Source organism: Felis catus, chromosome B3 (assembly GCF_018350175.1).
Source record: "Felis catus isolate Fca126 chromosome B3, F.catus_Fca126_mat1.0, whole genome shotgun sequence".
Classification (NCBI taxonomy): Eukaryota; Metazoa; Chordata; class Mammalia; order Carnivora; family Felidae; genus Felis; species Felis catus.
This window is the reverse complement of record NC_058373.1, coordinates 68,379,821-68,407,156: the sequence shown is the minus strand read 5'-3', so window position 1 is coordinate 68,407,156 and position 27,336 is coordinate 68,379,821. Positions and strand designations below refer to the sequence as shown.

Sequence of the window (27,336 nt, the reverse complement as noted above, 5' to 3'; positions counted from 1 at the left end):
ACACAGAAGTGGGATTGCTGGATCCTATGGGAGTTGTATTATTTTTTGAGGAACCCCCGTACTGTTTTCCACAGCCGTTGCATTTGTTGCCCTACATGCCTCCCAACAGCACACAAAGGTTCTGGTTTCTCCATGTTATGGCCGACACTTGGTATTTTCTGTTTTGTTTTTTGTTTTGTTTTTTTTTTTTTTTTGAACGTTTATTTATTTATTTTTTGGGACAGAGAGAGACAGAGCATGAACGGGGGAGGGGCAGAGAGAGAGGGAGACACAGAATCGGAAACAGGCTCCAGGCTCTGAGCCATCAGCCCAGAGCCCGACGGGGGCTCAAACTCATGGACCGCGAGATCGTGACCTGGCTGAAGTCGGACGCTTAACCGACTGCGCCACCCAGGCGCCCCTCACATTTGTGATTTTGATTTGCATTTCTCTAATGATGGGAATCTTCATGTGCTTACAGGTCACTTGTGTATCTTCTTTGGGGACATGTCCATCCAAATGTGATTTTGATTTGCATTTCTCTAGTGATGGGAATCTCCATGTGCTTACGGGTCACTTGAGTATCTTCTTTGGGGACATGTCCATCCAAATCCTCTGCCTCTTTTCAATCAAGTTTTTAACAGTAGAAAATGAAACATAAATTGTTACCTATCTTTTTTCTTGTCCTTTTGTACTGCCTCGGCCCTCCAAAACAAAGCTGGAAAAGTAGTGAATAGTACACATTGTTGTGTTATTCCTGATTTTGTAGGCTTCCTTCTAATGTTTATAGTTAGGCCTTATTTTGGTTGCCTATTTGTGGCCAATAACCTTTATGAAGTTAAGGAACATTCTTTATAGACTGGGCTTTCTAAATGTTAATATCACAAAAAGAAATTTGAATTTACCATGTTAAAATGAAGGGCATATTTATTGAAATGACCATCTGATTTTCTTTATTCTGATTATCTAGTGATTACATTTCAGATTTGTTAGTGAGGAACTATCTCAGTATTCTTGGGATTGTCCTATGTCATCATGATGAAATACTGAATTTGATTTGCTGATTTTCTGCTTATTTTAAAAAAGGAAAAGTCTTAGCTGAAAGTAATGAATTTTGTGAATTTACAATAAGGGAAACTAAAAAACTATGGAGACATTTCTTATATTTTAAGTAGCAAAGTATATGATAACCTTGCAGCAAAGCCCTAGATTTGTTAACATAGAAATGACAACCAAATGATTTTCAGATGATCTGCCCTTTGTTTCAGATGATTCTGCCCTTTGTTCTCTTTTCCTAAACATTAAGATTTCTTCCTCAGTGTACTACTAATCAACATAAGTAGAAGAGAGCTTTGAAAAAAGCTGCTATTGTGTGTTGAGCTACATGCCATAGCTAGGATGACTCCTAGGGGTTTCTCTGGACTTAGAACACATTCTATCTTGTGTTGTAATCTTAGAAGGTGCAGGTAAATGGCTGTGACATCAGAGTTACTCATGCTCCTGGATTATTTCTAACTCTGATTTAGCAACAATCTAGGAGATTATTAGTGTCGAATTCATTGGTGTTATTAATGGCACAATTAGAAATAATAATGTATTCATTTAGCAAATGTTTACTGAGCATCTATTACGTACTGGTAAGTGTGATAAGTGCTTGGAATACAAAGATGAATAAGATAAGATCCTTGAACTCAGTCACTCCCCCCCCCCCACCTTGTTTGTGGAGGGGCAATAGGTAGGTAAAAAGAGTAGGGTGGGAGAGAGGTGAAAAGTACACAAATAATTACAATAAAACATTCTATGCCCTGAGTAATACGTATAAACATATATGTACATGGATTATGTATACTATGTATTTATAATGCTTATAGTAGAACACATAGGAAACTATGATCAATCCTCTGTAGAGTAATTAGGATGGGCCTTCTGAGCAAATTTGGAAGACAGTAGGCTAGGATAAGTCAGCTGGAAGCAAGGTGGACCAAACATGCAGAGGAAAGACAGAGCAGGGTTTGTTTGAAGAAATGCTAGTAGTTTATTATGACTGATAGATAAAACAAAGGAAATGGTTTGCAAGGTTGTTAAGCCTGTAGACTTGGAGGAAGCCAAGTCTTTGAGGGAGAGAAATTATATAGGACCTTAGGCTATGGATAATGGGGGGAGCCACTGAAAGGTTTTAGGTAGGGGAATAATAGGACCACATATGGATTTTGTAAGATTGCTTTAGAGGTATTGAGGGTAATTATGGAACAAGGATGGAACTGAGAGTTGCTCTGGGGAAGTAGGAAGACCAGTTTGGAGTTCCTTGTAGTGGTCCAGAGGCTGGATGATAAAGGCAATGATTGCTATCTTCTTGTGAATGGATACATTAAAAAATCTTTATTTGTGATGCTGAATGATTATGGTTGTTAGAGTTAAAAATCAGTAGATACTTTTGGTTTCATTTTAGGTGATGACTTAAATACATCTTGCTAAACCTATTGCCAGGGCTGTTAAGAGAATAAAATGAGGTAATTTCAATTGAAATCTTCTTTTTCCCAGCCTTAATAGCAACATATATTAACCTTTATTATGTCCATAGGTTACCCGATTTGTAGATAAAAGGCGCTCAGCTCTAAGTCAATCTGCCTGAAATTAACTCACATAAAGTCGGTTGCCCAAAACCATTTTACCTAAGTTAATATTCTCAACAGTCTGTTTCTATTTGAAACAGTTAGTAACTGTTATGATGGTGACACTCAGACAAAATAATGCACTGCTGGACCCCCAGGGCCTCTATAATGAGCCACTTACTTTCTGAGGACATCAACTGCTCCTTCCTTGCCAACAAAACCAATATCCTAGCTTTCGAACTTGGTGAATTGTTTACCTCTGCCTTTTACCCCAAATTTGGAGCATTGCTTCCTTTAGAAAGCCTTGGAATACCACTTTGTTGGGGAAACTTTCTGAAATCCTTGGCTTCCAGGTACTGCTTATGGGGGGGTCTTTTGTTGTGGAATTTTCAAATCTTAATAGTGTTAACATTTTAAGTGTTTTATCCCCCAGTTAAGTCTTTCTCAGTCTTGAGTGTGTGTGTGTGTGTGTGGGAGGGGCAACCTGGGAGCCTGCTAATTCAGGTATCTAGGGTAGGGTCCATGAATTTGCCTTTTTCACAAGATACCCAGGCATTTCAGAGTAGCAATCTTGAAACTGGGGGACACAGAAGTATCTTCTAAGGGTTATAGTGGGGGGATAGGTGATTTTGAGAAAATTTCCAAATTCTTAGCTTTGCTCAGTGTTCTTAATTTAAATGAATTTTTCATCTAATGTATAAGGAAAAGCTGAAGTCTCACCTATACTAAATCTTGCTATACCTTTCTCATGTATAAAAACCTGCAGAGTATCAAAGGATAATTCCAAATACTGGTATCTGGGAAGCCTTTAGTAGAGCACCAAAAAACAAAACAAAACAAAATCTGTTCTGGCCATTCCAGTAAAAGATACATTTCCAGTTAAATCTTAATGTTTAATAATCACATTAAAGTGTTTTCATGTACTAGGTATTAATTAAAATTTTTGATAATTCAGTCCAGAAGTAAACCTAGAACAGATATTCTTGTGATCCTAGAAACTTCTATTTTTTTTTATTTTTTAAAATGTTTATTTATTTATTTTGAGAGAAAGAGAGCATGCAAGCCGGGGAGGGTCAGAGACAGAGGGAGAGAGAGAATCCCAAGCAGACTCTGTCTGTACTGTCAGTGCAGAGCTCAACATACGGCTCGAACTCAGGAACCGTGAGATCATGGACCTGAGCCAAAACTGAGTTGGATGCTTAACCGACTGGGCCACTCAGGTGCCCACCCCCAGGAAACTTCTAAAAGTCAAATTATTTTTATATTTGTATCTCATAGAAATTACGAGAGTGAATAATAATAGGCATTCAAACACAAAACTATATTACTTTTGGGTAAATTCTGGAAAAAAAAAAAGGGTAGAAGAAATTGAAGTGTCTTGAAGGATGAAAATGAACCATGTAAAATTTCCAAATGTTAAGGCAGGGTTTGTTTGTGGCCTTTTTAAACAGATAATGCTGAGTGGCAAGTCTTGGTGCTATTAGATTCCATTAGCTACATTTAAAAGTGTAACAGTTTTATTTTTAAGATCTCGATATTGACAAACTCTCCAGAATCTGTCCTGTGTAACTGTTTAAACTTACAATGAAAAATTTTAGATTGCAATTTCAAAATGTGTGAGGACTATGTTAATTCTGGGGAGAAATTTCAGTGGGTGCATGAGCAAAAGCATTTGAAAAGCACCTTTCTAGTTTACGGTTTGAAAAATACTGTGTCAGACTCACCTGTGACCAGGTTACAATCGTAGATGATGGGAGCTGCTCTAGGAATGATAATGGACATGATAATAACTGACATTTATTTAGTTGTGAGTGCCAAGTGAAAGTGGCAAGTTCATTTCTGCAAAAGGTGTCAGTAGTGTTTGTCTTTCCAAGGGCATGGCCAAGCTCCTTTCCCTGTGGCTTACTGCCTGGTTTTCAGTGGCTGTGACTGGAGCCTAAGGTTAGAAAGGACAGTTCTCTCGCGTATGAGCCTGCTCAGAAAACTTGCTCCTCACCCCAGCTCCCCCTGCACCTGCAGAGTCAGCTGGTCTTTACAGACTCTGAGAGGAAGCTCACTCACCCTCAGATGAGCTGTGGGGTGTTTGCAGGAGAGCAGGAACGTGGCTGTGTCTACCTGGAACCAAGAGATTCTGTCCTGTTGTGCTGTCCCTGGAGAACCGTCCAGCTTCAGTGTCTGGGGTATGAGCTGATCTTCCAGAACTCTGAGACTGATTCCTGAGAGATCAGCAAGAGAGGAGTGTGGTTTCTGTCTTCACTTTATTTCTTAATTTCACTATGGGTCAGAAATGATATAAGTCGGTTACTGCAAAGTTCAAAGTCATTTAAAAAAAAAAATAGATGTGAATGGTTATAACCCTGATAAGATACATAGGACAAAGAACAGAAGGAAATACAGCAAAATGTGAACTGTGGTTATCTTAAAGGGGTGGGTTTTCCTTTGTTTCCTAAGTTCTAATATCAAATATAAGCATGCCTCTATTGTCATGGCAATTTAGAAATCTTTTCTAAATTATCCTCTCTGAGAGAGTGGATATTAGACATTCATAAATGGTACAAATGGATACTCTGCCCTTGAATTAGAAGAGGGAATTCCGAATCCTACAGATAATAATGAATATTTTACATCTGCCAAGACATATAGAAATGAACTAAATGCTATACGTGAATTAAATAATTAAATTTTAATACTTATTGTAATGCAATGAAGTAGATAATTATTTTTAATTTAATGATGAGACTACTGTGGCTTAGAAAACTTAAATACTTTTCATGGTCTTTACAAAGCTAGTAAAGAAAGGTGCCAATTCTTGAGCCCTGGCAGTTGGCTCCAGAACCAGTATTTTGTGCTATTAAACTGACATGTCAGCTAACAACATGCTGTTTCCTTTCAAGATAAATAAAGAGACATTTCTAAGAAATGAGGATTCACTTTGGAATGAATGGAAAGAAATAAATATGGGGTATACAGTGACAATGAGTGGATAAAATCTCATAACATTGTGTTATTTTTTTAATGGTTATTTATTTATTTTGGGGGGGGGAGGGAGAGAGTGTGAGTGGGGGAGTGGTAGAGAGAGAGAAGGAGAGAATCCCAAGCAGACATGGGGCTCAATCCCATGAACCGTGAGATAATGACCTAGCTGAAATCAAGACTTGGATGCCTACCTGATTGAGCCACCCTGGGCGCCTAACGTCGTGTTCTTAAATTTTGTGTGAAGTGTTTAACATAATAGACACTCAAGTGAGTGTGTGTATTTCAAATAAAATTGTTCAGTGGTAGTGCTTGAACACTTCCTACATGCCAGGCTATGTTTTAGGCATTTGAATTACATCAGTGAATCAAAAGAAGAACATTCCTGCCTTCAAGGAGCTTGCATAGAGATGGGGGGTGGGAGTAGGGGTGACTACAGATAATAAAGAATTATGGCAAATAAATCATGTATTAGATGGCAATAAATGCTATGGGAAAGAAAAGCCAGACAGGAAGCATTGAGACTGTGGTAGAAGGTTGGTTGCAGTTTTAGATAGAGGGGTTAGGGTAGGACTCAATGAGAAGGTGACATTTGACCAAAGATGTAAGGCAAGAGAAAGAGATAAGAGAGTGCAGGAGAACAGCCAGTGTGATGACTGAGTACAGGATGCGTGCGGTGTGGTCTCTGTAACTGGCACAGTTAAGCCACCAGCCAGAAGAAGTTCTTAGCCTGGGGTCTAAGGACCTCTAAGGGGTCTGGGATAGAATTCAAGGGTTTATTAACTTGGATTAGAAAAAAATTCATTTTTACCTATAATAATAACATCTAATGGAAACTGAACATTTCTTTCGATCATGAACGTAGGCAAAAAATCTCTAACTTACTAGAACCTATGACCTTGTCAGCAATAGAAATGGCACATATTATCGCATTACATTATAGCTGTTGTGGATATCTTAAAATATGGTTTTGTTCATCAACACATCATATCATCTTGTTATTTAGTGTACTAATAAAGGAGTACATTTGTTACTGTATTAAAATAAAAAATATTTTGACAAAGGAGTTGGTTTCCTTTGCAATCTATTGTATTTTACTTTATACATTTAAAAATATTGTTCTGAGAAAGGGTCCACGGACTTTGCCCACTGCCAAAGGGGTCCATGACACAAAGCAAAGATTAAGGAACGCCTGATGTGCAACATCACTGGCCACTGCAGGACACTGTTTGACACTGGCCTCTGTGCTGAGAATGCAATGGGGAGCTGGTAGAGAATTTTAAGCAGAGCAGGACATGATTGACCTTGTGTTTGCAAAAACTCTCTTTAGCTGCTATGTTCAACCACAGACTAGGGCAGGGGTGAGGTGGCAGGTAGATCCAGGGTCACAGTCAATGGGTTATCACGGTGATTCAGATAGGAGATTGTACTTGCTCAGGACATGGTGGCTTGGACTACGGTTGTAGCAATGGAGACAGTGAAAGGTAATGGATTCTAGATTTATCTTGGAGATAGAACCATCAGGATTCAGCGATAGGTTGGATGTGATGAAGAATGGTTAGGGATGATGTTAGGGTTTTTGACTTGAGCAATGGAAGGGTCGAATTGCCGTGGACTGAGGGAGAAGATTGGATGATAGAGGTAAGATCAGGCATTTTTTTTTCTGATGTTAAACTTGCACTGTCAATTTGACATGCACAACCAAGTGTTAGCAGGCATTTGGATATGAGTGTGGAGTTGGGGGGAGAAAGGTTTCTAAGCTGTAGATCACATTGGGAGTCATTGGCACATATAAAAGTTGGTGTTTAAAACTCAGGCTGAGTGAGATGCTGAGTATAGATGGAACAGGGGAACCAAGAGTGATCCTGGGGAACTCCAACAGGAAGATGTTGGTACAAAGAATTGGAATCAGCAAAGTAAACCGAGAAGGAGTGTCCAGTGAGGTAGCAGGAAAACCAAAAGATCATGGAGTCCTGCATGCCAAGTGCAAAAAGACATAGCAGAGAAGGACTATGCCAAATGGTAGAGCAAGCAAAGTAAGGACTGAGAATTGGTCACTGAATTTAGAAACAGAATATTGGAGAGTACTGGGGGAAGGGGAGAAAAAGTTCAATTTGGAGTGACTTGAAAAGAAAATGACAATTGGAGATAGTATGTAGGCCATGTTTTGAGGGTTTTTATTTTTATATTTTTATTTTATTTATTTAATTTTATTTAATTTTATTCTATTCTATTCTATTCTATTCTATTCTATTCTATTCTATTCTATTCCATTCCATTCCATTCCATTCCATTCCATTTATTTTTTGAGAGACAGAGCGTGAGCAGGGGAGGGGCAGAGAGAGAGGAGACACAGACTCCAAAGTAGGCTCCAGGATCTCAGCTGTCAGCACAGAGCCTTATGCAGTGCTTGAACCCATGAACTACAAGAATATGGCCTGAGCTGAAGTCAGTTGTTTAACCAACCTAGCCACCCAGGTGCCCCTTGAGAGTTTTTTTTTTTAATGTTTATTTATTTTTGAGAGAGACACAGAACGTGAGTGGGGAGGGGCACAGAGAGAGGGAGACACAGAATCTGAAGCGGGCTCTAGGTTCTGAGCTGTCAGCACAGAGTCCGACGTGGGGCTCGAACTCGGGAACCATGAGATCATGACCTGAGCTGAAGTCAGATGTTTAACCTACTGAGCCACCCAGATGCCCCTTGAGTTTTATTGCAATAGGACAAGGTTGGGGTAGTAGTGGGTGAGGCATGTGGAATTAAAAGAAGTACTTCATTTTGTCCTGAAAAGGATGGGAAAAATAATAGCATTTTTTATGCCAAAGAGAGGGTTCCAGTGGAAGGGGGAAATTCGATGTAGGATGAAGGAAGAGATGCTGGAGTGCTCTTTTTAAGTACATGAGTACGGTAGAGAACTTGTGTACTAACAGAAAGGTTGGCTTTGGTAAGAGTGGGGAAAATCCTCTGTAGTAATAGATACAAGGGCAGAGAATGTGGGTATCAATGGTGCTTGGTGGGAGGATGCGGAAGTTCTTGTAGGGGCTTCAGCTTTGTGAAGCAGGAAGCAAAGTTAGCAGTTAAGAGTAAAGATGAAATGATAATGCTAATAACAGCTTAAGATCCGTTCCTGTGTGCCAGGCACTGCTGTAAGCACTGTATGAATGTTATCTTCATGACAACCTTGTCAAGTAGGAATCCTCATTTTCTCCTTTTGTGAATGAGGAAACAGACACAGACCGTGAAATAACTTGACCCAGGTCCCACTGCTTGTGAGTGGTAGAGCTAGGATTTGAACCAGGCCTTCTGGGTCTAGACTCTGTTCTCTCAGTCACCGTGATACCTATTGCCGAACTGACCTTCCAAAAGGTACTACGCATTTCTCTTTCTTAACCAGGGACCCTCTGTGTGCTACAAAATGAAATATTGCACTCTCTACCTCCAAGTAGACAAAGTAAGATAAAATGTTTATTTACCACATTGCCTGGTTCATAGAGGGTAGTCAATAAATGTGGATACTAACAAAGTTCTAGCAGCAGTAATTTTTTATTGGTAATGATGAGTTCAATATTTTATGATCCTATTGCTTTACAGACAACATTTTGATGATTTAAAAGCGTTTCATGATTTAAAAGTGTTTTTCAAATGGACAAAAATAGTATCTTAAGCTTTGTTAATATTTCTTTGATTGCCAGCAAGGTTGAACACTTGCTGATAAGTTTGTGAGACACGGAAACAGTGACTCTGACTTTGTGTTTCTATGACATCTGTTCCCACAGTAACTGGGGCAGTGAGCTGTAAAGGGAATGCATGGATTCGTGAGCCTGACTTCCAGCTTACTGGCTGTGAGAGCCAAAGGGGATGGACCAGGCAGAGGCCGGATGGCTGGATGCATCTGGATGCTTGTGCAGCTGTCACTTCTCTATAAGGAGCAACTGTGAATGTGGCTCCGGGAGTCGCCTTCATGAAATGAAGCACATGATGACAATTGGAAGGGGGGAGGAGTAAATATTGCTAATGATGAATGGATACAGTGATGGCCACATGGAAAAAACCTGTGGATGTGTGGGGATGAGTTGGTGCTGATGAGTTGGTGCCATGAGCAATGGATTTCAGGAAACCACTAATTGGTGTGGGTCTCCTGGAGAGGACCGTGTCTGAGTCAGATCTGCTTTGTGGAATGTGAATCCTGAGGAAGTCCGTGTCCTCAGGCTCAATAGTGGCAGATACTCCATAATGCTGGCTCCTTCTGGTGGTGATGGCAGAAAGCTTAGGTTGGTGTACCACGATGTTTTTTTGTTCTTTTCCATCAATACTGAGCTAGTGTGGCATTAAGAGTGGATTTTATAAGCAGGCTTTCTGGTTGCAAATCCTGGTTGTATTCCTTATTAACTATGCAAACGTGGGCGAGTACTTAATCTGTTTCTTGCTTTACCTTTGGGGACAATAATAACAGTACCTCCCACATGAAACTTTTATGAGGATTAAATGATTTACAAATCTATTTCACTTAACATGTGATACACATTTTCCAGTTCTGAAATTATGGTGTGTTTTACAATTGATGACATTTTGTAATTATTGGTAGCATTTTCTTCTTTCTTACTGGTACATAAACACCAATGAATCTTAGAACCAATGGGTGTCTTGTATTTGAGGAAATATGTATTAGAAAAGCATTAAACATGGCTTGGTAATAGGAAATGCTACATAAGTGTTATCATTCATTTGGTTTTATAATCACAACCAGATCCTAAAGATCCCACTAAACCCATGAGGATATTTTTACTGCAAGCTCCTTATCCTTGTACTGTGGGAGATCTTAGAAGTAAAACAAAAATCTAGATAAGTCAGAATATCAATTCATAAGGAGTCATGTGATCTTTTGGTCCTTTGTGGCTTCAGGGATGTATTATGTGGCTTTTAAGGCTACCTTTTCTTGTTATACTCCTCTCTTGACCTCCCAGGTCATACCCTCTACTTTCCTTTAATGACCATGTAGATAACCATGTGGACCATAGCTGGTTGTATCTCCACGTGGATAATCCATTTCAAATCCTGGCTTCACTCCCTTCCAGTGGTATTCTTTTCCACTTCAGTCAGCTATACTCTATATCCTGGACCTTATTTTTATCCAGGAGAGCTTTAATTTTGAAATTGAATGATAACCTCTCCATTTCTGTCCACCGCTTCTGTCATTCCAGCTTTCCCCTCAATTCTCCAAAAACATAGATGCCTTCTCTTCCCCAGGGGCTTGACTCCAAACATCTTTATTTCTGTCCATCAGCCTTTCCTGTCTTTACTTCCTTCTTAGGGCATTGAGATTCTGTCTCTTCAGTCACATTCTTGGTGACGTCCTTGATTTCTTTATCACTTTTTGTAGCACCCAGCTGATAAAACGCCAGCCCTGGAGAGATTCAAATATTTGTTTCTTCCTACCACAATCCGGGCTCCAGAAGCTGTTGGGGAAAATAATACAACTGACTGTCCAGGCTCTGCCACTGTGACCGTGGTCTTTGATTGCAAACAGGACCTCCATGCTGTCTCCTAGCTCTGATCCATGTTCCTGGACTGTGCCCTTCTATTCGCAGCAGGTGCTGCAGCAAATACTTGCCACCTCCTCCAGAACTTCTAGTTCTTTCCCTCTCCCTTTGCTGTGAACGTTTGACCTCATTTCAAAGCCATAAAAAGCCTTCAAAGTATGGTAGAGAACATAATAGAGGTAGTCAGGAAACCTGTGTTCTGCTGAATAGCCATGTGACTCCCCACCCTGCCCCCCAGTCTTAAATGTGTTTTCACCTGCTGACGGAAATGCTCGGTGCTATATAGCAAATGAGTCATTTTATTTGAATATTAGATTCTTGCCATGTACTTGGAGGGATGGAGGACTGAGATTCTTCCTCGAAGATTCTGTGACTTTATGATTTAAGTTTGTCTCTTAAAACTAGCTTTGCTTTGCAGAAAAAAAGATTACTTCTGACAGTGTTATTTCTTTAGGTGAAACATGAACATTCTCACTTGTCATAAAAACCAGGAAGCTGTGCGTTCCCTTTTGTGATGGTCAATTTATCCTTTTCCTCTATTAGTTTTGAATTTGTGAAAATTTCTTCGTGTGGTTTGACCTATCATTCCAGCAGTAAGGAAGAGGAAAAACTCAAGGAGTGTCTGGTTCCTGTAATAATCAATCGAGACTTGGCCTTGAATCTCAGACTCAGGTTTCGGGGAAGAAAGATGTGTTTCCTAATCAGGTCCTGCTCTGAAGAGTGGGTTGGGGCGTGTTGGCCTTGTAGCCCTGAGAACTCTGCTGCCAGACTGAGCTAAGCATTGCTATGAAATGAACTGATACCTTCTTATGCTGCCCAGATGGTGCATTTCTAAATGATAATCTGGCAGGTTACATTGGGATCTACCAGTTAAGGGGGATTGCCTAAAAGATCTTGCCTTTTTTACGTCTATTTTTTCCCATCTGCCATGCCTTCTATGTGTTCCCAACATTCGCACATTGTTTCTGGATGCTAGAATTTCAGGGGAACTGCAGTACAGCAAGGAAGAACCTAGTCCCTATATAGTAGCTCTTGGCTCAGTACAGAATTAACTTTTGTGGCCTCATTAGCTTAGAGGAGAGCTTGGAGTTAGCAGCCAATGGAAGAACATGCTTTTTATAGTCGAGATCGATGTGGCACTTTCTAGCCTTGCCAGACATCATTGTTTGGGGATAAACTCACAAATGCTGTGGTTGTCCACCTTGGCTGTATATCAGAATCACTTGGAGTGCTGTTAATCCCAGTGCCCAACATGCATCTCATACCAATTAAAACTGTCTCTGGGCTGAGAACTGTGCATAAGTAGTTTTTAAACCGCCTACATATGAGGTGATTCTATTACATAGCGAAGGCTGACAACCACTGAATAAGGCTTTATGGGGAAATTAAACTGGTTGGCTGATGGAGAATTTTGGCATTCCCAAATGAGCTGGTTGTATCTCCAGTTTATCTTTGCCTGTTTTTACTTCAGTAACCATGTAGCAAGATCAGCGGTGGTCAGCTGTGCATGACTAATTTTCCACAGTGTGTAATAACCTATGAGTAGTGACTGTATTTTGCCTGTGAATCCCTGTAAGCTTCTCTTCATATGCTCCTGTCAATGGCATTCTGAAGTCTCCACAAGAAGGGAAAGTGGGTGATGGATGTATTTGTGTGTATGTGTCTTGTCTCTGTTTTAGTCAGTATGTTAGTGTTTGCTCTATTTACTTTGAAAACTCACTAATTGACTTCCTCATAACTTTTGGTGAGAAATTATGTCAAAAGATATGAGATGTCTGGAACCAGTGGTTCTGGCTAGTGAGAAGACTGGCATGACAGTTTCCATCTGTGTACATACATGGTCTCCCAATTTCTATAAATTCCCGGCCCTTTGAATACAGTTCCCACTATGAACGCTTAGAGATCCTAAAGTAGGATTGCCAGATTAAAATATGGGATACCCAGTTAAATGTGAACTTCAGATAAACAATGGATAATTACTTCATATAAATAAGTGTTAAATATTACATGAGCCAGACTAAATGATTATCTCTCATTTATCTGAAGTTCACAGTTAACCAAGTAGCCTGTGCTTTTATTTTCCAAATCTGGCAACTGTATGGAGGTGTGGGCTGGATGGAGGGCCAGAGCATTACCCAGTTTTTCTGGGCTGGGCCTCCTTGATGTGACCTTGCCTCTTACCATACTCCTTCAGAGAAGCTGCCGCTCAGTTTTCCAACCCAGACTCTTACTTTGCTGTCTTGCTCTGTGTCTCATAGGTTTTCCCACCCCTGGCACTAGGACTGAGAGATGTAGGCTTGAAAAGAGCCACAAAAAAATCAATGATTAAGTTCTGAATGGTAGGAGCAATGTGAGTGAAGACCTTAAACCTCCAGGCAGTAAAAGCCCTGTGGCAGGTGTAGTATGTTGCATTGGAGTACTTTTCCACCATTTAGGACTTGCAAGTGTCCCGTCTCCCTTAGAAACCTGGGCAGGAGGCCTGGCCTCCTGGGTACTTGTCTGGCCTGGTTTACTAGAAAATTCCACTCTCAATCAAGCTGAAGCTGGCTAGCTTTCACCTGCCTCTCCAGAGACTGACCCTCACCTCCGTCTCCTGAGGTTCGTTTTGTTGGCCTGAAATAAAGGGCTCTGTCAGTTGAGGCAAGGCACAAGGTAAAGAGCCTGGAACTTCTGGTAAAGTTTTCCATCAAGACAACTAATGCTTACACGTGCCACGTGAGGAGAGGTGGGGTTGGGGGTGGGGGGTGGGGATGGGGGCAAGGAGCCTGTGTGTATTTTTCCTCTGGCTAGTACTTTGTATATTCATTCTGTTTGAGGTAGGCAATTTTCTCACTGACTATAAAGCTCAACCTAATCTTACGTGCACAAAGTCTATCTGTGAACTTTTGGAGGTGTTTATGATCATTTATACAAGAGAATCCTGAATCACTTGAAACTAATAGAAAAATAGCAAAAAGTATGTATTTGTCTACCATCTATATCTAAACATTTTGCCAAAATCAGACTTTGAAAAGACAATGTTGAGGCCCCTCTCATGATCCTCCGTAGTCCAGTTTCTCTGCTTGTCTCCCCAGAGATAGCCACTTTCCCAGAATTTGTGTGGGAGTCACCACACTGCAGAACTACAGTAGGTGCCATTCACAATCAGCATGTCTGTGTGTTCCTAGGCAAGGTGTAGCATGGGTTTTCTAAACCTGTACAAACGCTGTCAGTGTAGGGGCGCCTGAGCGGATCAGTCAGTTAAGTGACTCTTAATTTCCATTCAGGTCATGATCTCATAGTTCCTGGGTTCGAGCCCTGTTGTCCGGCTCTGTGCTAACAGCATGGAGCCTGCTTACGATTCCCTCCCTCCCTCTCTCAAAATAAATAAACTTAAAAAAACAGTATCAATGTATAAATTTTGACAATTATATTATTGTAAATAATACCAGTTTTATTTCTTTTTTCCTAATTCTTACATCTCCTGTCTCCCTGCCTTGTCCCAGACCTCTAGCATAATGTACACAAATAATGGTGACAGTGGGCATTCTTAATCGTGCTTCCTGAAGTTGCACCATTACATTTGAAGTTTGCTGAGAGTTCTTGATAGATACCATGAATTTGATTCCCTTCTATTCTAAATCGACAGTTTTTTTTTCTTTCTAAAAACAAGAGTGAGTGTTGAGCTTCATTATTGTTTTTTTCTGTGTCATTCCATAATGTGTAGAGATTTTGAGATACGGTTTTTCTCCTTTGGTATATTGAGGTAGATGTCATTGATAAATTTTCAGATGACATATAATTCTTGTGTTCATTGAATAAAGTCTGCATTGTTGCATGGTTTATTTTCACAAATCACTGAATTAGCTTTGCTAATTTTTTCTTTTTCTTTTTCTTTTTTTTTTGGTGCATCCTTTTTGGTTTTTTGTTTGTTTTTGTTTTGTTTTGTTTTTTGAGACAGAGACAGAGCATGAGCAGGGGAGGGGCAGAGAAAGAGGGAGACACAGAATCCCAAGCAGGCTCCAGGCTCTGAGCTGTCAGCATAGAGGCTGACATGGGGCTCGAACTCACAAACTGCGAGATCATGACCTGAGCTGAAGTCAGACGCTCAACCGATTGAGCCGCCCAGGCGCCCCCATCCTTTTTGTTTTTAATTGCATTATAGAAAGAGAACATGGTCTGTATGATGGCATTACTTTGAAATTTTTAAAGAGATTTTCAATATGAATCCTCAATTTTTGAAAATATACGTGCCTGCAAAGGATGCATATTGTTGATTTGTTGGGTTCTGGGATATATTAATCAAGGTCGTTAATTGTATCAGTTACTGTTTTTATCTGCTTGATTTATCAATTTATGATAGAGGGATATTACTTATCTCTTATTTTACTTGTCAGTCTTTGCTTTAAATATATTGGAGGGAACATGTTAGTTCATTTAAGTTCATGATGATACCTACCACCTGACTTAAGAAATAAAACTCTGTAAGTACATTTGGAGCTTTCTGTATGCTCTTTACCCCCCCCCCCCCCCCCTTAGGTAAAACTGTTTATTAATCCTATGCACTTCTTTATACTTGGGTATAAAATCCCAAACAATATATAAAATGGTTATGTGTTTTAAAAGTCAGGGGCGCCTGGGTGGCTCAGTTGGTTAAACGTCCGACTTCGGCTCAGGTCATGATCTCGCAGTTCATGATTTCGAGCCCCACGCCAGGCTCTGTGCTGACAGCTCAGAGCCTGGAGTCTGCTTCGAATTCTGTGTCTCCCTCTCTCTCTACCCCTCCTCCTTTTGTGCTCTGTCTCTATGTCTTTCTCAAAAATAAACATTAAAAAAAATTTTTTAAGTATAAATGGCATCTTGTGTGTATTTTTCAGTGACTTTTTCTCTCAGAATTATTTGTTAGATGAATCTGTGTCAGTATGTATAGCTCCTATTAGTTCTTTCACTTTGATGTTGGCATAGTATCACTTTGAATATAGCATTCAGTATTTGCTTGTCTGCACTGCTGATAGAAATTTAAGTTTAGGGGCACCTGCGTGGCTCTTTCAGTTGAGCATCTGACTTGGGCTCAAGTCATGATCTCATGGTTCATGAGTTCAAGCCCCACATCAGGCTCTGTGTTGACAGCTTAGAGCCTGGAGCCTACTTTAGATTCTGTGTCTCCCTTTCTCTGCCCCTCCCACTTGTGTGTGCGCGCGCTCTCTCTCTCTCTCTCTCTCTCTCTCTCTCTCTCTCTCTCTCTCTCTCTCTTAAAAATAAATGTTAAGAAAAACATTTTTTAATTTAAATTTATTCCCATTTTTCATGGTTAGAAACAATGTTTTTGTATATGTTCTTTTTAACATTTGTGTTCATATGTCAATGTTTCAGTAGGGATAAACCTTAGGTAGAATTTTTGGTTTTATTTATGTATACCTTTAAATTTAATATTGACAAAATGATCTATTTAAAGCAACTAGAACAATTAATACTCTCATCAACGGCATGTGGAATTCTCATTCTTCTTTCTTACCAGCAGTTAGTATTAGCAGACTTTTTTTTTTTTTAACGATTCTGAATCTGATGGGTGTGCCATAGTACCCCACTGTAGTTTTAATTTGTACTGTCTTGAAGACAAGTGAGTTTGGCCTTTTGTATGTTTGTTAGTTATTTGGAGCTCTTCTTCCATGAATGTACTGTCTATTTGCTTATTTTTTATGACTTCTCTTCTTATTTCTTTCTGGTACTTGGATGTTAGTCTTTTGTCAGTCATATGATTTGCACATGTCTTTTCTCTGTGTACAGTTGATCACTTTCTAGTGACTTCTTTCAACATCCATCATTTTTGGTAACTAACAAAATGTTTTTAATGTTTTTTTTTATTTTTGAGAGAGAGACAGAGAGTGTGAGTGGGGAGAAGCAGAGAGAGAGGGAGACACAGAATCTGAAGCAGGCTCCAGGCTCTGAGCTGTCAGCACAGAGCCCGACGCGGGGCTTGAACTAACAGCGAGATCGTGACCTGAGCTGAAGTCGGATGCCCAACCAACTGAGCTACCTAGGTGCCCTGACCATTTTGGTAATTTTGATGAAACTGAAATTTTAAAAAATGTTTTGTTCTTTAAAACATTTTTCTGGGGGTGCCTGGGTGGTTCGGTCAGTTTAGCATCGACGTAAGCTTAGGTCATGGTCTTGTGGTTGGTGGGTTGAAGCCCTGCATCGGGCTCGATGCTGACAGCTCAGAGCCTGGAGCCTGCTTCAGATTCTGTGTTTCCCTCTCTTTCTCTGCTCCTGCCCTGCTCACACTTGGTCTCTCTTTCAAAAATAAGTAAACATTAAAAAAAAATAAATTTTTCTGAACCCCAATTTTCCTTTATGTTTTTCTCTTATGCTTTTCACATTTAGATTTTTAATCCATTGGAACTGACTCTTGTGTATGGTTTGAAGTATGAATACTTATTACATTTGGTTTTAGAAATAATGTATCCTTTCCCTATAAGTTTCATTGTACCCTCCAATCACACATTCAGTTTCCGTATGTAAGTGGCTCTATTTGGAGACTTTATGTCCTATTTGTATGGTCTATTTTGTTGTTTTTGTACAAAGTTCCTTAATTATGGCTTTTTTATTATCCTTTTCTTGTTTTATGCTGCTGTTTTAGTTATTCAGTGTTATCTTTTATTCACAAATTATTTCTTTGTGCCAGTTTATCCAGTTCTTAAACATATAATTTCAATGAGTATACCCCCCCCACACATATATATGTAAATACTTATACACACTTAAAATACACATGCACACATATATGCACACATATATATGTTAAATACTTATAAATTCTTTAGTTACCTATTACTTCTTATATAATTTTTCGTAGTGTGCTGGTACTATCATCGTTTACAATGGTTGTTATTTATCTTGGTGAGGATTCTAAACATGGCAAAGATATTGTGAACATGTTTAATACTTAAAACTTGTGTTGTGTGATTTCATGTTTCCATACTTGATTTTGTCGCTCGTGTTGACATTTAGCTTTCTTCACATGTACCAGAGCCTTGATTTGAAGGCTCCTGGTCTATAGGTTGCTTTAAAAGGAAAAAAAGAAGAAAGAAAAGTCCTCTCTCCCCCTTTACACTTGTCTATTTTGCCTTTGTCTCACCTGGTCTTTGCAAGGCCTCCAGACCAGAAGCTGGTCTTACGGTGGTGTTTGGGGTTCCCCGTCTAAAGTGGATGAGAGGAGATGGATGCATGTTGCAGATCTGTTTGCCGGGGACAGGGGTCAGCAGGGTTTGCGTCTGCTCTTAATCCCTGCCGCTATTCTCTAGTTCAGACCCCCAGACAGCAGATGATAGCAACTCCTTCTGTCTTCTCTTTACCTACCATCTGGGAACCTCTCTCCCCTTTTTCTAAGCTGCAAGGCTGGCTCTGCTTTCCTTCCATCCCCCATTCCTCTGCAGAAACCTAACTCCAGGCCATCCTGCCTGCCTCTGGAACTGGGGCACAGCAGGCCCAGAGCTTCAGGCCCAAAGCACCACTTGGCTGTTCTGCTCCACTTCTGTTTCTCCAAGATGTTACTCTGTTTTGGTTCTCGCCTGTGACTTCTAACTCTAGTTTTATAGTATAGATGTCATTGTTATGCAGGTTTCCGAGGGACTAAAATATATGAACCCCGTAACAACTGGAAGTCTGTTGGGTCACTTAGCTTTTTGGAAATGTATTTGGAAATAACCCTTACTTGTTCCAATGTAGGAACTTTTTCTCATGTAGGTATGTCCACACGAGCCCATATTTCATAGTAAAGAAAAGCATTTATTTCACATCTCTGGTCCACCCTCCTCCCTCCCTACCTGCCCACCCCTATGGAACCCTTCAGATGTTACTATGCCCCTGGTAGCCAAGTGTCAAGTTTAAATATGAAGTATGGTGACTGCCACCTACTGGCAGTCATCAGGTACTTTCAGCTGCGGCCTAAATTTTATTCTGACAAGTATGTGCTTCTGTAGATTTGTTTCTTGGCTTTCAACAGTACATAGATACAAAGGGAAATACAAGTCTTAGGGAGCTTATGTTCCTGGAGTTCTAAACTGCTTAGCATCTCCCCTTTAGCAGAATGGAAAATAAAGGTAACAGAAGATCAAGTGAAAAGGCAAGTTATCCAAGCACTTGGAGCCAGAATTTGATTTAGTAGATACTGTCCCCATGGTGAGCTGTTACCTTGGGCATCTGGGTAAATTCAGTTCACAGAGTAGCCATGAATTTGCTGACCTTTGTACCTATTTTATACCATCACCTCAGGGCATAACAGCTCAATTGTGGAGTATTAAAGAATATACATACCTTGATTGCTCCCTACCTCATTTTCCTCTTCCCTAACCCCCTTTCTGTCTCAATTGGTTAGTGAGACTCCACCCCAGTCTCTACAACAGTATGAGTCTCCACATAGTAAATTTGGCTGGAAAATTAGCATATTTATCAGCTATTACTGCCATAATGCTGTATAACAAATCATGCTAAACTCTAGTAGTTTTTAGTAACAACTTTAGTAATGCATTCACACAGATGTAAAGATCATCTGTGGTTCAACTGAGCCTGAGCAGAAAATGGAGGTGCAAGTGGATGAATATTTGCTGAGCGGTGTTCCAACCTTTGACGCCTACATGTAAAATAAATGAATGAAATCAATCCTTTAAAAGAACAAAAGCTCACTGTGTTAATACTTAAGTGTAAGTGGAAAGCAAGCTTCTAAGGCATTTCAAAGAGGTGCACCTTGATGTGCACTGTTCATTTTCTTGTACCCACTGCCTAGTTCAGTGCCTGGCTTGTGGAGATACGGAAGTGCACGAACTAAGCTACCAGGCTTAGTGAGAAACTGGTGGGCTTGGAGAGTTGGGTTATTTTTCCCATCTTTTCATACTGCCATTTTTATGTATTTGCTGGAGAAAATCCTAAATGCTCTTAATCAAGGAGAGCTATTGAAAGTTACAATTCCCAAACTCATGAGATTTCCCCCAGCTATTGTCCAATCATGTATTTTTCTGATAATGGAAACTAGTCCTCTCCTTTTAATACATATATAAAACAATATAATAGCTAGATTCATGGATTATTCAGATAATTTCTACATGGCCTCATCCTTTTTGAAGAAGTAGGATGGATGTCTATCCAAAATTTGATTCAGATCCATTCAAGACGGATGATTCTACACATACATACACCATACACAAAAGAGGGCATGAAAAACTTTATTGACTAAAATAATGAGACTTCTGGGGGAGAGCAAGGCAGGCCTCTGAAGTTGGCTGGAAAATGTCTTGAGAGAGGAAAAGAAGGAGACTGGCTTGGGGTTTCACAGTGTTTAAGGGGATAGGGTTGGGCTGAGGATCCCCACTTGTGGGCAGTGGTTTGTGTGGTTCTAATTTACTTAGTGTCAAAGAGTTTGTATTTAGACTGTCCAGATGTGGGGAAGAGGGGACTAGGGAGAGTTAATATCAGCAGTCCAACATCAAAAAATATAGTTGGGCTCCTTATTATATACTTACGCTGTGATTGTTGAAAGCCCACTGATAAAGAAGTATTGTGTTGACATTTCAGGTGATGTACCTGCTGGCAGCTGTTGACTTTGATTATACCCAACTTTTGCTCTGGACTTCACTGACTTTGAATCTTCCTCAGTTGTTTTTTATGGATACCAAGGCAGCTATCCCTTTCCCCAACTGCATAATTACTAAATGGTTTATAGGTACCTGGAGAGGAAACAAATCTAGAGGACCTACTGTTTTCCAAGACGAGGCAGTACACTTGGCCCTCATAAGCACATTAAATATGAGAGCTCAAATTTGATTCTATTCTTAAATATTCAAGTAAATGGTCTGTGCTTTTGCCATCTATGACCAGCACCAGTTAGAGATGGTTGGACAGAGTTTCCCCATTTGTTTGTGGATAACTTTGAATGTGTATTCATCTGTCAGTAATTACTATGTTTTCCCAAATGACACCCTTGATGTACCAGCTCCATGATTTGGAGCGTACATTTATACCATTCTTACTATTTTAAAATTTTAAATTTTTTTGTGTTGTGTGGGGCTTTTAGCATGAGTAAAAGTAACTTTATCTTCAAAAGCAGTAGTTCTCAAACTTTAGAATGCATCCCAATCACTTAGGAGCCTTGTTAAAACATCCTCTGCATTTCTTACTGAGTCTGGGTTGGTCCTGAGAATTAACCTTTCTAAGAAATTCCAGGTGATGTTTAGTTCCAGGGACTAAATTTTGATCAACCTAATCTTATATCGGTAATATTCATGAAATCATGGGTTTTATGTGCTAGATTGATTTTTTTTTCTAACATATGTTAAAATATTCAACTGTTAAAGTCTAGCTGTCTATTACCAAAAGAAATGACCTCACTGGTATGCATGTAAAGCTTTGAAAACACTGACTAAATATTGTCCAAGTGTAATTCTGAGGAAGAATCCTTTGCCTTTAAGGTTGAAGATGTGTGCTTAAACTTGTGTGTAGCAATGTGACTCAGTGCGTAAAGCCAATGAAAGGCAAAGGCAGTGTAAATTAGAATCTGTGAACAGGAAGAGAGTCGTGGTTCTCACCCATGAGGGAGATAAGGAATTCTCTAATTCCCCAACTCTGTCCATAACCCAGTTCTTCCAGTGTGCGTGTGTGTGTGTGTGTGTGTGTGTGTGTGTGTGTGTAGATAGGAAGGGCCTTGGATACGCATGACAGAATATAAATGAAAACCAGATATAATCATAAACTGACAACTGTAGTTCTGGAAGTCCCCATAGAGAAAATAGATGAATCATAATCACATCACTTGATGGGACTAGCCATTGTAACTCACACTGTTCATGTTAACCCCAGGCTTTTCAAACCTGCCTGGGATTAATAATATCTCAGGCCCCTTTTAAAGATTTACCGAGTTTACTAGTGATTCTTCTGATCAGATGAAGCCAGCAACCTTTAATTTAATTACCTAGGAACTTTGAGTTTTGGTTACTCTTGAAGCTTACCCAACCATTAAAACAACAGCAGCAAACAAACAACGAACTGTGCAGGGTAAATGTCACAGGCTCTTTGGGACTGAATGAACTTGTTGGCACTTAACTAGCGTGCATTTTGGGAAAAGGTCAACCTTTGTACCTCAGTTTCTGCAAAACGGGTCTTGATATGACAGAATCTGCCTTGTAAGTGTGATATGAAGGTGAAATACATTAATCTGTGTAGAGTGCTTAGAACAATTCCTAAGAAATAGCATTCTGTTACCTGTATCCGTATATAATTAAGAGAAAGAAACTCATCAGTATGAACAGTAGCGCTGGTCACTAATGCCTCCCCTGTTAGCGAGATCATCTTTAGTTCTGTTATTGGTCAAATGGAAGGCGCAGCATTCTAATGATACCTGGCAGAAAGGCTGTTTTGTTGTGAGCTGATTAAAAAAAAAAAAAAAAAAGAACTGTGCTGCAAAAGGGATCCATACTAATTAAGTATGGATCTAGACTAGAAAGTATTTATTTTTATGGAAGGAAATTTTTTAATGTTTATTTTATTTTTGAGAGAGAGAGAGAGAGAGCGAGCGAGAGCGAGCATATAAGCAGGGGAGGGGCAAAGAGAGGGGGAGACACAGAATCCAAAGCAGGTTCCAGGCTCTGAGCTGTCAGCACAGAGCCCAATGTGGGGCTTGAAATCACGAACCGTGATATCATGACCTGAGCTAAACCAACTAAGCCACCCAGGCTCCCCTATGGAGGGAAATTCTTATATATATTTTCCCCAAATGTTGAGTCCTGCCAGTTAGGATCCTTTTGCCTATTTCTGTCTTTTCATATAATGTATTATTTTCTTAAAATAATTTTTTTTAAAAGAATGCATTACATGTATTATTCAAAAGCTTCTTTTTTAAGGCTAGATTAATTGAATTTTTGTTAATTTCCTTTGGGGCTAATGTAGCTTCAAAGTGGTCTGCTTTTTTCAAGCCCCGATACTCAAAATCTTAATTTCTCCTTTTCACACACTATTCCCAGAGCTATAGAATAAAGGTGAAATTCTCTTTTTAACAAAAACATCCTTAAGTCTTGATTTGAGACCTCTGCCCCACCATCCTTACCTGCAAGAGACGGGAGCTCTACTCTTGTATTTGTAAACTCAAGAAATGTGGAGGGAGGGGTCTGCCACTAACAAGACATATTTGAAAACCACCAACCTAGCTTAGACTCATTGTTCTGTAACCTTTATATTCTCTTAGCATTCTCTTGTGAACCCTTGACTCAAGCCTTCCACCAATGAAGACGTGAACTTCTTCCTTCTATATCTCGCCGAGAGATCCTATTTTATCATCCTTGTCAGTGATGGGGAGGTGTTCTTTTGCCATTTGTAACACTGGGATCATTGGAAAAAATATTTAAAGAAGAGATGAATCATGATTTACTGGGTGTTGGCTTTGCAATGGTCTCCTTCATCCATCTGTAAATTAGTCACAACTATATCTGTCACACCCTTACAGGTACAATTTACACAAAATGAATCATTTCAAAATATATTCTGTGTAGTTTCCATTTAGAACTTAGATGTTATTTCCAAGGGGCATCGGTTTTGCAAGAAGGTTGGTTTAGCTAAAATTCCTTTGCATGCTTTGTAGAGGCTTGGGATTGATTTTATTGTTATTATTATTATTATTATTATTATTACTCTTTTTTTCTTACATTGTAATGTTAGGTGTACATAAAAAATGATACAAAAAACATAGAGGTTAAAGAATAATTTTTCATTGAACACTCACGTGATGCCACCTTGATCAATCATACCCCCACTCAGTTCCTCTTTTCCGGGATCCCACCATTATCCTGACTTGTGTTACTATTATTTGTTTTCCTTTTATAGTTTTTTTCATTTATGCGTAGCCGGGGTAAGGATTGTTGGGTAGGAAGGTATGAGTAGCTTCAATTTTATTAGAAAATGCCAACTATTTTTTGTAACGATCATACCAGTGTGCACTCCTTCAAATTGTGTGAACATTCCGTTGCTCCACACCTCCACCAACACTCAGTTTTGTCAGACTTTGACTATTCCTGATTACTAATGAAAATGAGCCCTTCTTAATATATAGTTACTTGTGTGTTGTCTTTATAGAGTGCCTATTGACATTTTTTGCCCAGTTTTCATTTTCTATAGTTGCGTAGGATACACACACCCACACCCACACCCACACACCCCCACGCTCCCCACACACTATATCTTTGATTATTTGTTTCAAGGGTCTTTTCCCTCCCTTTTTGCTGTATTTTGATGAAAAGAAGTTCTTAATTTTAATGTAGGCCATCTTATCAGTTTTCTTTCCTTTATATTTAATGCTTTTTGAATCTTAACATTTTTCCTAACCTAATTATAAAACTATTATGCTATATTGTCTCATTAAACATTTGTAATTTTTCTTTGTACAATTTAGCTTTTAATCAACTTAAAATAGGTCATTACCTAGTATAAAGTTGGGATCCAGTTTTTTGGTTTTCCATATGTCTATCCATGTTTCCCAACCAATAATTATTTAAAAAAAAAAAAAAAACAACTCTTAGTGTAAACAAAGATCTTCCATGATATTTCTGTCCTATCAAGTGACCATGAATTCATGGTGTCTTTTTGGGCCCTTTATTCTACTTTAATTATGTTGTGATAATTTAAAATATTTCCTATTAGATTGTAAGGCAAGCTGTCTTTATATTTTCCAGTTTCTTGGCTCTTACTGCCTTTTTGCACATCTGTGTTTCAATATAAATTTTAGAATGAACTCCTTAAGTTAAAAACCCAAAACCCCTAGAAATGTTTAACAGGATTGTACTGAATCAACATCTTTACAATATTGAGTCTTAACAAAAACATAGCTTGCTCACTCTGTATTTCTTGGTAACACATTTCAACATGGTGTTTCTATTTTCTCATGAGGCCTTACATATTAGGTTTTTCTAAGTACTTGGTATTTTTAGGGGTACTGTGAATGTTTTCTTTTTGCAACTGTTGATGGTATCAGGATTTTTGTATGCTGATTTTATATCCAGCAACTTTACTAAACTCCTATATTAATTCCAATATGTTATCTGCAGGCAATCATTCAGATTTTTCTGAATACATGATCATAGTAAATAATAGTTTTATTTTTTCCTTTTTATATATAAATATGTGCGTGCATGCGCATGCGTGTGTGTATGCATATTTTCTTTTTTCTTGTCCTGAATCTGCTAATACCCTTAGGAAAATAACGAATAGAAATAATAGTAACAGAGGCACCTGGGTGGCTCAGTTAAGCATCCAATTCTTGATTTTAGCTCAGGTCATGATCTCACAGTTCATGAATTCAAACCTGGCAGCACAGAACCTGCATGAGATTCTCTGTCTCCCTCTGTCTCTGCCTCTCTCTTGCTCTCAAAAATAAATAAATAAACTTAAAAAAAACCAAAACAATAGTAGTAATAGGTGTTCTTGTGTTATGCTGAATCTCCTAGGGAAAACATTTAAAAGTAAAATATTTGATACAGATTTTTTTTAATTAACATAGAATTAACTTTTTCTTTTTGGTGCATAGTTCCATGAGTTTTAACTTATGCCCAGATTCATGTAACCACCATGATAGTCAGAATAGAGAAAAGTTAAATCACCCCCAGAATTCCTTTGTGTGCTGCCCCTTTGTAGTCAAATACCACCACCCCCCCCCATCTCTACCCTGTGGCCACTGCTGCTGTGATCTTTTTTTATGCCTTATAGCTTTGTCTTTTCCAGAATGTCATATAAATGGAATTAAACAATAATAAGCCTTCTGGGGCTTTGTCACTGTACAGTGTCTTTGAGATTGATTTATGTCAATGTATATATCAATAGCAATTCCTTATTACTGCTGAGTAGTATTCCACTCTATAAACCATAATTTGTTTATCCATTCATCCTTGAATTATGTATGTTTTTTAGCTCTGCAACTTACTCATCTTTCTTGAACAAGAAAGCTGCTTAACTTCTCTGTGCATCAATTTCTTCATCATTTATGGGGATAACATACCTACATCATAAGGTTATTGGGGGGAGAAAAAATGAGTCAATATGTATGAAGTTCTTATATAATGCCTGATACATAGTGAGCTCTCAATAAATGGAATCCATTATTATGGTTTTTATATTGGTTACATGGTTTATATGTTATTATACTGTCCCCAATATTAGTAAAGATTTTGAGGTAGAAGAAAACTGGACAAGTTCAAGGAATCGCAAGAAAGCCAGGGTGCCTGGCAAAGACAGGGGGAGGTATATAGAAGCCAGGTCATGAAGGGCATTATGGGCTACAGTAAGGAGTTGGAATTTCACTCTAAGCCCATTGGAAAGCCTGCGATGAGACATGGTCTGGTTCATGCCTTTACTAGATCATTCAGGCTGCTGTGAGGAGAATGGGGTAAGGTGGTGGCAGTGAGAGCAGGCAACCTTTTTTAGGGTATTGCAGAGGTCCAGAGGAAAGATTATGGTGGATACTTGTAGCTGGAGTGTGGGGATGGCGCAAAGTGGTTTGATTCAAGGGATGGCTTTGATGTAAAATTCCCAGAACTTGCTGATGGAGTCACAGCTCAGTGTAACACATATCCCATAAGAGCATTGGGGTGGCCATTTATAGTAACAGCAACACTCCTCTCCTGTTGTGGCTTTACCAGAGATTTCTCTCATCCATTTTTGAATTCACACCCAAGTTTTCATGCCTGATTTCTGAAATCCACTTGAAGAAAAGAAAAGTCCACTGGGTTTTTTTTTTTTTCATATATTTTTAATGACTTCTGACTGCTTCTCTAGTACTTACACTCAAAACTCCAAAGACATTGTTAAGAAAACAACTTATCCCATGAAAATATTTCCTCATAGCATTTGCTTTGTGGTCCTCTACAGTCTGTATAACTCTGTGACCCCACATTCGTAGTCATTCTCCTGGAAATAAAGCTGTCCGAGCTGCTTCATGTTTAGCCAAAGGGATGGTAGTTTTAGTCGTTGGCTGGAGTTCTGTGTACACTTGGGATTTCTTGTTGGAATAAACATTATTAGACTCAGGCTAAAATTGGACCAGAAATTTATTTTTGTCTTCCTTTCAACCTCAACTCACCCTAGATTTTCTCATCCAAATGACAAATGGTCATGACTTTCCAAAGTGATCTAAAGATTAAAATCAGCCCTGGGTGCTTGCTTAGCCTAGCATTGAAATGGAGATTTTTTTTAAACAGTTAAAAATAGAGTTCTCTGATCTCAC

The 27,336-nt window shown here is 39.2% G+C and overlaps 1 protein-coding gene across 4 annotated transcripts in view; it reads left to right on the top strand.

Moving 5' to 3' along the window:
* FMN1 (formin 1) overlaps nt 1–27,336 on the top strand; it is a 429,704-nt gene that overhangs the window by 154,431 nt on the left and 247,937 nt on the right. The gene's annotated exons all lie outside the window — the stretch shown is intronic.